At 44.6% G+C, this 11942-nt stretch overlaps 1 non-coding gene across 1 annotated transcript; it reads right to left on the bottom strand.

Annotated features, from left to right (window-relative positions):
* Window positions 1-11484: 11484 nt before the first annotated feature.
* LOC138805039 (U6 spliceosomal RNA) lies at window positions 11485-11586 on the bottom strand. The gene has a single exon (XR_011365413.1). It is a non-coding gene; the product is annotated as a U6 spliceosomal RNA (small nuclear RNA).
* Between the last annotated feature and the right edge of the window lie 356 nt (window positions 11587-11942).

Here is an 11942-nt window from a genome sequence, read left to right on the forward strand (position 1 = left end):
AGTTGCAGAGCTGAGGGTAGGGCCCAGGTTCAGAGTTCAGGCCCCACAACCTAAAAAAAATATATATATATATACACACACACATATGTATACATATATATATATATATATATATATATATATATATATATATATATATACATATATATGTTACAGCTAACCTAAACTGAAACTTCCGGGTGCTAGCACTTTCTGTTAGTTCAATAAGGAAATAAAAATGGCTGGGAGCTAGGCATCGGTGGCTCATGCCTGTAATCCTAGCTACTCAGGAGACTGAGATCTGAGGATCGCAGTTCAAAGCCAGCCCAGGCAGGAAAGTCCGTGAGACTCTTATCTCCAATAAACCACTAGAAAACCAGAAGTGGCGCTATGGCTCAAGTGGTAGGATGCTGAAAACCTAAGGGACAGCACCCAAGCCCAGAGTTCAAGCCCCACTACTGACAAAAAAAAAATGGCTGGGAATATGTCTGAGTGGAAGAGTGCTTGTCTAGCATGCATGAAGCCCTGGGTTCAATTCCTCAGCACCACATATAAAAGGCCAGAAGTGGCATGGTGGCTTAAATGGTAGAGTGCTAGCCTTGAGCATAAGAAGTTTAGGGACAGTGCTCTGTCCCTGAGTTCAAGCTAAAAATAAAAACAATCTCATCCTCATTGAAGTGATTTTTGTATATTATGTTAGAAATGGGTAGTTAAACTCTCCAGAAACAGACTGGCCTAAATCTCTGAAAATTAGATGATTTTGTCTGGAACAATGTGAAAAAGTTCTATTTCACCTGATGAACTAGCTCCAGAATCACCCAGACTTTCACAATTCACAGGAAAACTTCAATGTAATGGTTCTATCTGTGCTGGTACCAAACATAGATTAGTCTGAAGATACTCTCTGCACCTCTGCAGGGTAGTATTCAATTAACTGGGCTATTGTGTGACATAAAAGATCAGAATTGAGCACTTTGTTGCATTTGATTATATTGTTTAATTCATGAAGGTTCCCATGTTGGAGTGATTCTTGTGCCTATGGTGAAGGTCTCAGTGGAGAGCCATTCTTTGTGCAATAAAAAATATTAAGTGATTTCTCTCCATTTGTATGTGTTGTTCCAAGAAACTTTTTATAGAGTGGATTTAACAGGCTGAATTTTTTTCACCTTGGACTCATATATTGAAGTGCAGACCCCCTGTATCTAATATTGTAACCATACGTACAAAAAAAGTCTAAACAGTTAGAAAATCAATAGGTTGGGTCCACTTCCTTGTGACTGGTGTCTTCACAGTTGGCCTTGTGAAGAGGGCAGCCTTTGGCAAGCTTGCAGAAGCCTCAAGAGAGCAAACCTGACCACACCTTGATCTTAGACTCCCAACACCCAGAACTAAGAGTAATTAAGTTCTGCTGTTTAATGCTGATCTGTGGTATTTTATTAAGGGAGTCCTAGAAAATTAATACAGCAGCTATATCATTTTATACTTACACCTATGTATCAGGTGAAATACCTGTTCATATGTTTTGTCACTGTTCTGATTAGGCTTTTATGATACTTGTCCTTTCTCAAATAGATGGCTTGAAAATCTTTTTCTTCCCGTTTTTGGCTTGTCATTGTAGAATAATTTGATGAAATGCAATTTTTTTATTTTATGGTTTGTGTGTTTGCTGTCACGTCTAAAAACACTTTATATATCCTATGGTCTCCTTTTGGTGTAAGGCCTGGTATTTAGATTGACGTTAGGTAAAAATTTAAATCAATTGTTCAATTGGTTTTAGCACCATTTGTTAGAAATACTGTCTTAGTTGAATTGCTTTTATCCCTTTGCCAAAAGTCAAGGACTGTGTTTATGTGTGTCTATTTTGGATCCAGTTTGTGAGTTTGCCTGTTGCATGTTTGTGTTTACATTTGGTAGGCTGATTTCCTTCCACTTTCTTCATGTTTTTATCGAAGATTTTACAGTGTATGAGAAAGCATGAGGCTTCAAACAAATGTTGAATGGAAGCTCTTCGTGAGGATGTTGTTTCTGAATTCTAGCCGCTCTTTGCCATGACTGTTTGTATACCTCCCGCTGTCCTAACCTGTTCAATTTTTGAAGGGAGGATTGGGAGGAGTCAGAAGATTTAATGATTTAACTAATTCCTTCACCAGCTGGATTGCTGTGCAGGGGTGGGGCTTGTGGGGGAGAACACTCAAGGGGAGGGGCAAGAGCAAGGAAATGAGCCATCCATGGGTGGGGCTTGTGGGGAGGCATAGCACTAGAGGGGTGGGGAAAGAGCGAGGGGGTGAGTGGTGCAGGGGCAGGGCTTGTGGGAGGGCCCAGGGCCCCGAGGAGGACAGTGCACTCACCTGGAGCACCTTCTGCCGGACTGCTGAGGACCGGGTGCCTGCCTAGAGCACCCTCTGGTGGGAACCAGTGCGCACTGCACCCCGGGTCCTGAGCAGAGGAGGACAATGTGCACGCCCACGGGCCGACCCCTGGAAAGGCCAAGCCCCTGCGCGGCCTCCTGGGGCCACTTCCGGTTCACTGCACGGCCTCTGTCCCCGCGCAGAGCTGGGTGGGGCCGGCCGCCTCTCCATCTGTTCTGGGATGGACCACGGATGCCGGCTAGCCTCGCCCCTCAGTGGGGCCCTAGTTCCAGTCCCTACCCTGCAGCCTAAACCTAACCTCCACCCCACGTGCTTGTCCTCCATAGCCGCGCCCCTAAATGCACCGCCCTCATCCCCACGTGCTCCTCCTTCCTAGACCCGCCCCTAAATGCACCGCCCTCATCCCCACGTGCTCCTCCTTCCTAGCCCCGCCCCCACACACAGCCCTCATCCCCACGTGCTCCTCCTTCCTAGACCCGCCCCTAAATGCACCGCCCTCATCCCCACGTGCTCCTCCTTCCTAGACCCGCCCCTAAATGCACCGCCCTCATCCCCACGTGCTTGTCCTCCATAGCCGCGCCCCTAAATGCACCGCCCTCATCCCCACGTGCTCCTCCTTCCTAGACCCGCCCCTAAATGCACCGCCCTCATCCCCACGTGCTCCTCCTTCCTAGCCCCGCCCCCACACACCACCCTCATCCCCACGTGCTCCTCCTTCCTAGCCCCGCCCCCACACACAGCCCTCATCCCCATGTGCTCCTCCTTCCTAGCCCCGCCCCCACACACCACCCTCATCCCCACGTGCTCCTTCCTAGACCCGCCCCCCACCGCCCTCATCCCCACCTGCTCCTCCTTCCTAGCCCCGCCCCCACACACCACCCTCATCCCCACGTGCTCCTCCTTCCTAGCCCCGCCCCCCACCACCCTCATCCCCACGTGCTCCTCCTTCCTAGCCCCGCCCCTCAAAGACCACCCTCATCCCCACGTGCTCCTCCTTCCTAGCCCCGCCCCCACACACCGCCCTCATCCCCACGTGCTCCTCCTTCCTAGCCCCGCCCCCACACACCGCCCTCATCCCCACGTGCTCCTCCTTCCTAGCCCCGCCCCCCACCGCCCTCATCCCCACGTGCTCCTCCTTCCTAGCCCCGCCCCCACACACCGCCCTTTTCCCACGTGCTCCTCCTTCCTAGCCCCGCCCCCACACACCGCCCTTTTCCCACGTGCTCCTCCTTCCTAGCCCCGCCCTCTGCATGCACTTCTCTATTCTTGCGTCTGGCTCCAGAGTGTCTCAAGAGGTGGATCACTCTTGGTGCTCGGATGGTGGCACATCAGCAGGAGAGGGCTGATTGGTTCCCGCGCCCTGATGTCAGCAGGTGAGAATCGCCCACTCCTCCGCTTCCCAGTTCCCCAGGTCCAGCCCTGAGGCCCGTGAAGTGGCGTGTGGGGCCTGCGGGGCCGGCGGAGGGGACAGTGAGGCCCACGGGGCCCGCGGAGGGGCCCAGGAGAGGTGCATGAGGCCAGAGGAAGCCCAAGGGGAGCCAAGCCGGCAAAGAAGCAGACAGAGAGCTGAGAGGCCTGAAGAGAGGACAGCAGGGAGTGTGGCAGAGCAGCGGAGAGGCCAGCGGAGAGGGGAGCAGGCTGGTGAGAGCTGAGGGGCCTTCAGAGAGGTGACACACCTGTGGGAAGGAGGGAGAGGAAGGGAAAAGGAAAAAAAACCCAGCCCCCTTGGAAGCTGCGGCTGCTCCTAGTGCGCTGTAGCACAGGACAGGGTAGTTGCAAACCGACTAATAAAACTCCTTTGTTACCCTTAATTGCGCCTCCGTGGATTTTCTCACTGGAGGGACATTACAAGTAGATCATTACTATCTGTCTCAGGAACTGGGTGGGGGTAGCAGAAGGGAGCAGAAAGTGTGGTCTAGATGGCTTTTTTTTTTCTTCTCAGCCATACTCCAGATCCCATTCATCGGAGGTGGGGCTCCAGGATGCTGAGCCTTTGTTCTCGAGACTTCCCTTGACTTTAGGTGCTGTAATGAGAAAATGTGGGAAGAGTTCAGAAGCTTGGGATAGTGAGCATAGAATTTGGGTGGACCCCAACAAGTCTTGGTTTGGAGAACATAGGAATTAGGGTATGAGGGGTCTGTGGAAAATGCCAGGTCCCAGTGGTTCCTGCCTGTTTTCCTAACTACTCAGGAGGCGAAGATCTGAGGATTGCAGTTTGAACCCATCCCAGGTAGAAAAGTCCTTGAGGCTCTTTATCTCCAGCTCCTCCTCCCCTAAAAAACAAACAAACAAACAAAAACCCTCAAGGAGAGCACTTAGGCTCTGAGTTCAAGCCCCAGGACCAGCACAAAAAGATTTTTGTTTTCATCATATGGGTTTGATATGCATTTCATTAGGCATGCAAAGGTATTTCTATTTCTTTTTGGTGAATTCCAGTGGTATTGTGTCCTGTGGCTTCCCACAGGTAGGCAAACACCTTAGCTCTTAGCCCCTGGTCCTTTTTTTTGAGGGGTGGGGGTCCAGTCATGGGGCCTGAACTCTGGGCCTGGGCACTGTCCCTCAGCTCTTCAGCTCAAGGCTAGCACTGTACCACTTGAGCTACAGCACCACTTCCGGCTTTGTTCTTTTTGCTTATGTGGTGCTGAGGAATCAAACCCAGGGCCTCGTGCATGCAAGGCAAGCACTCTACCACTGAGTCACCTTCCGAGCCCAAGCCTTGGTCCTTTTTATCCAGATTTTGATGCATATTGTTTTTCTCTCACTGTGTGTACTTTCAGAAGAAAACATGCAGATTATCAGTATAAAATGTGGAGAGCCTGGAAGCTTGGAATCATGAATACAGGCTCATGGTGTATAGACAAATGTGGGATGGACTGGATGGACCCCAGCAAAATTTGCTCTCCTGAACTCTTACCTTGCTCAGGTCTCTGGTTTTTCTCCAGTCTGCATCAAGTTTTCCTTTATAATTTCATGTCTATCCTGGGGTCTGGAGAAGAGGGTGAAGGCATTTGAGAAAGAGCAGCCTATCCCTTCCTGCTTGGTAAGTTTGTGCCTATCAGAACAACTTTGGTGACCCTAGGCCCCTACCCTGGCTTCTGAGTCTTCACTGCACTTTCAACTCTGCTTTTGGTCATGTGCTGTTCCATGCCTGTGGGGTTGGGGGCTGAGGGATGTAAGGAAAAAGTTGTTAATTAGTCCTTTGGTTTGAACTCAGGGTCTGGGTGCTGTCCCTGAGCACTTTCACTCAGTACTAACACTCTAGAGTGCCACTTCTAGTATTCTGGTGGAGATAAGAATGGCACAGACCTTCCTGGGATTTAGGTTAAAGAATTTGGTTGTTAGGAGTCTGGGGTTACAGTAGGGATTAAGAGTTGTTAGGGCTACTGTTATTAGGATTAGTGTTGTTCGGGTTAGGGTTTAGGTATAGAGTTGTTGATGCTAATGGTAGGACCACGTTTTGCTTAGGGTACACATCTTAACATGTACCCTAAGCCACTCACCAATCTTAGGCCTAACCCGAAGCCATTTGCTAACTCAAATCCATAGAATAACTGTGTAGCTAATACGTTCCCCAGAGGTAGGAGAGGAATAGTCTTCAGGACTATGATTGTTGAGAAATAGGGTAAAGGAATAGGGTTGTTAATTGTTCCGGGGTGATGTTAATTGTTAAGAGTTGTTAGGGCTGCTGTTTTTAGGGTTGGAATGATTGAGGTTAGAGTTCAGGTGTAGGGTTGTTGATTTTATGGGTATGTTTAGGGTACATGTTAGGGTACATGTAAGGTACCTGTATGGTTTAGAGTATATGTTTGGGTGTGTAATCAGGTATGTTTGGGGTAGGTGTTAGGTACTTGTATAGTTTAGACTATGTTACGGTACTTATTATCATACAAGTTAGTGATTCGAGTACCTGTTAGGGTTTAGGATATGTATGTATTATGGTGCGTGTAAGGTACCTGTATGGTTTAGAGGATGTGTTAGCATACTTGTTACCTTGTATGTTAGGATTTAGAGTACAAGTTAGGATATGTGTTAGGGTTAGGGCATGTGTTAGAGAATGTGTTAAGGTTTGGGTTAAAGTTAGGGCACATGTTAGGGTATGCATTGGGGTATGTTAAGGGACACATTAGAGTACATGTTAGGTTCATAGTATGTGTTCAGGTACTTGTCGCTGTACATGTTGGTGGTTAGGGTACATGTTAGGATGTATGTTAAGAGTGAGGCCATGTATTAGGGTTAAGTTACATGTTAGGGTTAGGGCACGATGAGGGCACAGTTTAGGATTAAGCCATGTGTTATGGTATAGTTCTGGGCATGTGAAGTACTTGTTAGAGTGCATATGAGGTTTAGAGTACATGGTAGTGGTTAAGATATGTATTGTGGTTAGGATATGTGTTAGGATATTTGTTAGGGTTTGGCTTAGGGTTAGAGCATATGTTAATATATGTGTACATATGTTTGAGTACTTGTTAGGGTGCATGTAAAGTTTGGAGCACATGGTAGTATTAGTATATCTTTGTATATATTAGTATATCTTTGGATACATGTTATGGTTTGGGTACATGGTTAGGCTTTGGCTTAGGGTATATGTTAGGGTAATGTACCTGTATAGTTTCGAGTACATATGAGGGTACTTATTATGGTACATGCTAGAGTTTAGAATATGTGTTAGAGTAGGCATGTATTAGGGTGTGACATGGATTTATTTGGGGTACATGTAAGGGTTCTTGTATGGTTTAGAGTACTTGTTAGGATACTTGCTAGGGTGCATTAGCGTTTAGCATACATGCTAAGGTTCATATTAGGGTACATGTATGTTTAAAAGTACTCATTAGCGTACTTGTTAGGCTATGTGTTTATGGTTAGACTGTGTTAGAGTACATGTTTGGGTACACATTAGACTATATGTTGGAGTTTGGGCAAAAGGTTAGAGTATGGGTTAGGGTTATTGTTTGGGGTAAGGTTAGGGCACATATGGTAAGAGTACATGTTAGTGTACTTATATTAGGGCACACACATGTTAGGTAACATGTAAGGATACTTGTATAGTTCATAGTACCTGCTGGGGTACCTGTTAGGACATGTGTTCATGTTTAGAGTATGTGTTTAGGGTATGTATTAGGGTTATGGTACTTGTTAGGGTACCTGTTAAACTATGTGGTAGGGTTTGTGGTAGGGTATATGTGTTACGCTTTGGATTAGGGTGTGTGTTAGAGTATGTATTAAGGTATACTGGTGGTATATGTTAGGATGCATGTAAGACTACTTGTATGGTTTAGAGCATGTGGTAGGGTAATTGTAAATGTATGTGTTAATAATTAGGGTATGTGTTAGGATACATGTTAGGATTGTATGTGTTAGAGTACAGGTTACGGTATGCATTAGGGTTAAGGTGTGTGTTACAGTATGTGGTAGAGTATGTGGTAGAGTACATTTGAGGGTACATGTTAGTGTGCATAGAAGGATAGTTGTGTGGCTTACAGTACATGTTAGGGTACTTGTTAGGGTTTGGGTACATGTTAGGGTACATGTTAGTGTTAAGGTATGTGTTAGATTAGCACACATGTTATGGTATCTCTTAGGGTTATGATTTGGGTTTGAGTTAGGGAATGTTTGGGGTACATGTTATTGATCATGTATGGTTTAGAGTATGTGTTAGGGTACATGTATGGTTTAAGTATGTTTTAGGTACTTGTTAGGGTTTGGGTACATGTTATTGTTCATGTATGGTTTAGAGTATATGTTAGAGTACTTGTTAGGGTTCGGGAACATGTTAATGTTAAGGTATGTGTTAGGGTTAGCACATATGTTAGGGTATCTCTTAGGATTATGAGTTGGGTTAGAGTTAGGGCATATGATTCCAAATCTGTATGGTTTACAGTGTGTGTCTGGTCAGTCTAATGGCCTTCAGCAGTTGTGGGGTTGGTTTGCTCAGAGTCTTTGCCCTACCATGCTTGATAGTGTGGGCCCCACTATGCCTAACTTTGGGGGAGACACGAGACTGGAATGAACCGTCAGCTGAGCTTTCACTCTGTTCACACACTTTCCAGGTGTACACATGTGAGTCTACAGGTGGGGATTAAGTGCCATGTATCTCTGGAAACTTGGACCTACCTTAAGCATATTTTGTTAGGGTTATTGTATGTTTTATGGCACATTAGGTGCATGTAAGGTAACCTGTGTGGATTAGAGTACTTGTTGGGGTATATTAGGGTGACATGTCAGGGTTAGGTACACATTTAGGTTAGTGCATGTTTGGTGTATATGTAAGGATATGTGTATGGGTTCTTGTATCTTTTAGAGTATGTATTAGGGTCCCTGTTACAGTACATGAAAGTGGTTAATGTACATGTTAGTGTATATGTTAAGGTCAGGGTTAAGGTATGTTAGAGCACATTCAGGGTGCATATGAGGGTTTACCTGTATGATTTATAGAGTACACATTAAGGTAGTTGTTACCATATGTCAGTGTCTAGAGCATTTTTAGTGTGTTAGAGTGAAAATACGATTGGAAAATGTGTTATGGTAGAGATCTGTGTTAAATTTAGGGCACATATTAGGGTGAATATTAGGTTACTTTGGGGTACAAGTTACAGTGCATGTAAGGGTACTTCTGTGGTTTTGAGTACATGTTAGGGTACTTGTTAGGATAAGAGTAGATTACATGTTAGGGCATGTTTGGTGGATGTTATTGTACATATAATGGTACATTCATGACTTGAAGTACATGTTATAGTACTTGTTAGGGTATGTGGTAGATTTAGGGTACATGTTAGGGTTACCATTATGGTTTTGGTTGGGCAACATTTTAGGATGTGTATTGGGATAGGGTGTATGTAAGGTTTTATAATACGTGATAGTGTTTAGGATACATGCTATGGTTAGGGTATATGTTATGGTATCTGCTAAGATTTATCTTTGGGTTATGGCATACATTAGTGTCTGCTTGTAGTACATGTAAGGGTACATGTAAGAGTACCTGAATGGTTCAAAGTACATGTAAGAGTAATTGTTACCATACATGTAAGTGTTTAGAGTATGTGTTATAGTGTGTATTATGGTAAGAGTAAGGTTTATGGTACACCGCAGAGGCTTTGTGTTAGACTTAGGACATATGTTAGGGTATGTGTTAAGGTATGTGTTAGGATACATATTAAGGGCACAGGTTAGGGCATGTGCCAATATTCAAAAGATATGCTTGAGCATATGTAAGGATACCTGAATGGTTTACAATACTTACGGTACTTGATAGGATGTTAGTGTTTAGAGTACTTGCCACGGTACTTCTTATGGGTATGTGTTAGGGTTAGGGTAAGGGTACATGTTAGGGTATATGTTTGAGCACGTGTTATGCATTAGGATATATGTTAGGCTACATGGAATGTAGGGGTTAGGTTATGGTTTGTGTTTTGGTTAGGATACATGTTAGAGTGAGGGCATGTGTTAAGGTATGTGTTGTGATTAGGAGTTAGGGTATGTGTTAGGGAACCTGATAAGGCTAGGGACTATGTTATGCTTAGGGAGATGGATCACATTATGTTTAGGGTTAGGGAACATGTTAGGGTTAGGGTTAGGAAACCTGTTCAGGGTGAGGGAACTGGTTAAGGTTTGGGAATGTGTTATAGTTAGGGTTAAGGTTAGGGTTAGGGAACATGTTAGGGTTGGGATTAGTGTTAGGGAAGTAGTTAGAGTTTGTGAATGTGTAATTGTTAAGATGAGGGAACTAGTTATGGTTTGGAAATGTGTTCCTGTTGGGGTTAGGGAACTAGTGAGTTTTGGAACATGTTACAGTGTAATGTGTGAGGGTTAGGGAACATTCTAGGGTTAGAAAACATGTTAAGGTTATAGAACTAGGGCTTGGGAATATGATAGGGTTAGAGAATGTGTTAGGTTAGGGAATGTGTTATGGTTAGGGTTTGGGTTAGGGAACATGTTAGGATTAGGGTTAGTGAACATTCTAGGGTTAGAAAACTTGTTAGGGTGAGAGAACTAGTTAGGATTGGGGAATATATTAAGGTTAGGGTATGTATTAGGATTAGGGTATGTGTTAAAGTTAGGTTTATGGAATGTGTTAGGGAACGTTATCATTAGAGAACTAGTTAGGATTTGGGATACATTAAGGTTAGGGAATGTGTTAGGATTAGGGAATGTGTTAGGGTTAGATTTAGGGAATGTGTTAATGTTAGGGAACATGTTAGGAAACATGTTAGGGTTAGAGAAGTAGTTAGGGTTTGGGAATAAGTTAAGGTTAGGGTAAGGAAATGTGTTAGGATTAGGGGATATGTTAGGGTTAGAAAACTTGTTAGGGAATGTTAAAGAACATGTTAGATTAGAGAACTAGTTAGGGTTGGGAATATATTAGGATTAGGGAACTTCTTAGGGTTAGGGAATGTGTAGGGAACATATTAGCATTAGAGAACTAATTAGAGTTAGCAAACTAGGGTTTGGAAATGTGTTAAGATTAGGGAATGGGTTAGAGTTAGGATTAGGTAGTGTGTTAGAGTTAGGTAACTTGTTAGGGGACGTGTTAGGGAACATATTAGTGTTAGAGAACTAATTAGGTTAGAGAATTAGTTAGGGTTTGGGAATGCAAAATAATAGGCTGTGTGTGTGTGGGTGTGGGTGTGTGTGCGTGTGTGCGCGCGCACGCATGTGCATGTGTGCGTGCCAGTGCCAGTCCTGAGTCTTGAACTCAGGGCATGAATGCTGTCCCTGAGCTTTTTATCCAAGGCTAGCGCTCTACCACTGGAGCCACAGTTCAACTTCTGGCTTCTTTTGATGCTTAATTAGTGATAAGAGTTTCATGGACTTTCCTGCCTGGGCTGGCTTGGTACCTTAATCCTCTGAACTCAGCCCTCGGAGTAGCTAGGATTAAAGGTATGAGCTATGAGGACCTTCCCCAAGAATAGAATTTTAAGAAAACAGTAGTTAATAAAGGAGAAAGCTTGTATAGATACAAAGTCACAACTGAAGTATTGTAGGGATATACAAATACATTTAACATTCTTCCTATATGGCAACATTCACTATCTTTTTTGGCTTTTAGCACTCAGTATGTTTATCATATTTGCTATGAAGTGTTAGGAAGAGACAGGCGAACAAAGTCAAACCCCGCTAACACTTAGTACCCAGGCCAACCAGTTAACAGTGAGCACTCTAGAGTTCTCATGTCTAGCTTGGGCAGGGACCATGCTGATCTTTCTGGGTCTTTCCAATATTAGCCTATGTGCTACAGAAGCATGCAGGAACACTTGGAAAGTCTTGATGCTAATTTCTAATTCTCTGTGGGGCTGGCAGAACCCTTGGTTGTATGTCTGGACTGGGTCTCAGTTCTTTTTTTTTTTTTTTTTTTTTTTGTCAGTCATGGATCTTGAACTCTGGGCCTGGACACTGTCCTACCACTTGAGCTATAGCACCACTTCTGGTTTTCTGGTAGTTGATTGGAAATAAGAGTCTCCTGGACTTTTCCTGCCTAGGCTGGCTTTGAACCACAATCCTCAGATCTCAGCCTCCTGGATAGCTAGGATTACAGGTGTGAGCTGCCAGTGCCCAGCTGGGTATCTGTTCTGTCACCTTCACTTGCTCCTCTCCATAGCC

This window comes from Dipodomys merriami, unplaced genomic scaffold (assembly GCF_024711535.1).
Source record: "Dipodomys merriami isolate MVZ:Mamm:240054 unplaced genomic scaffold, mDipMer1.0.p SCAF_380, whole genome shotgun sequence".
NCBI lineage: Eukaryota > Metazoa > Chordata > Mammalia > Rodentia > Heteromyidae > Dipodomys > Dipodomys merriami.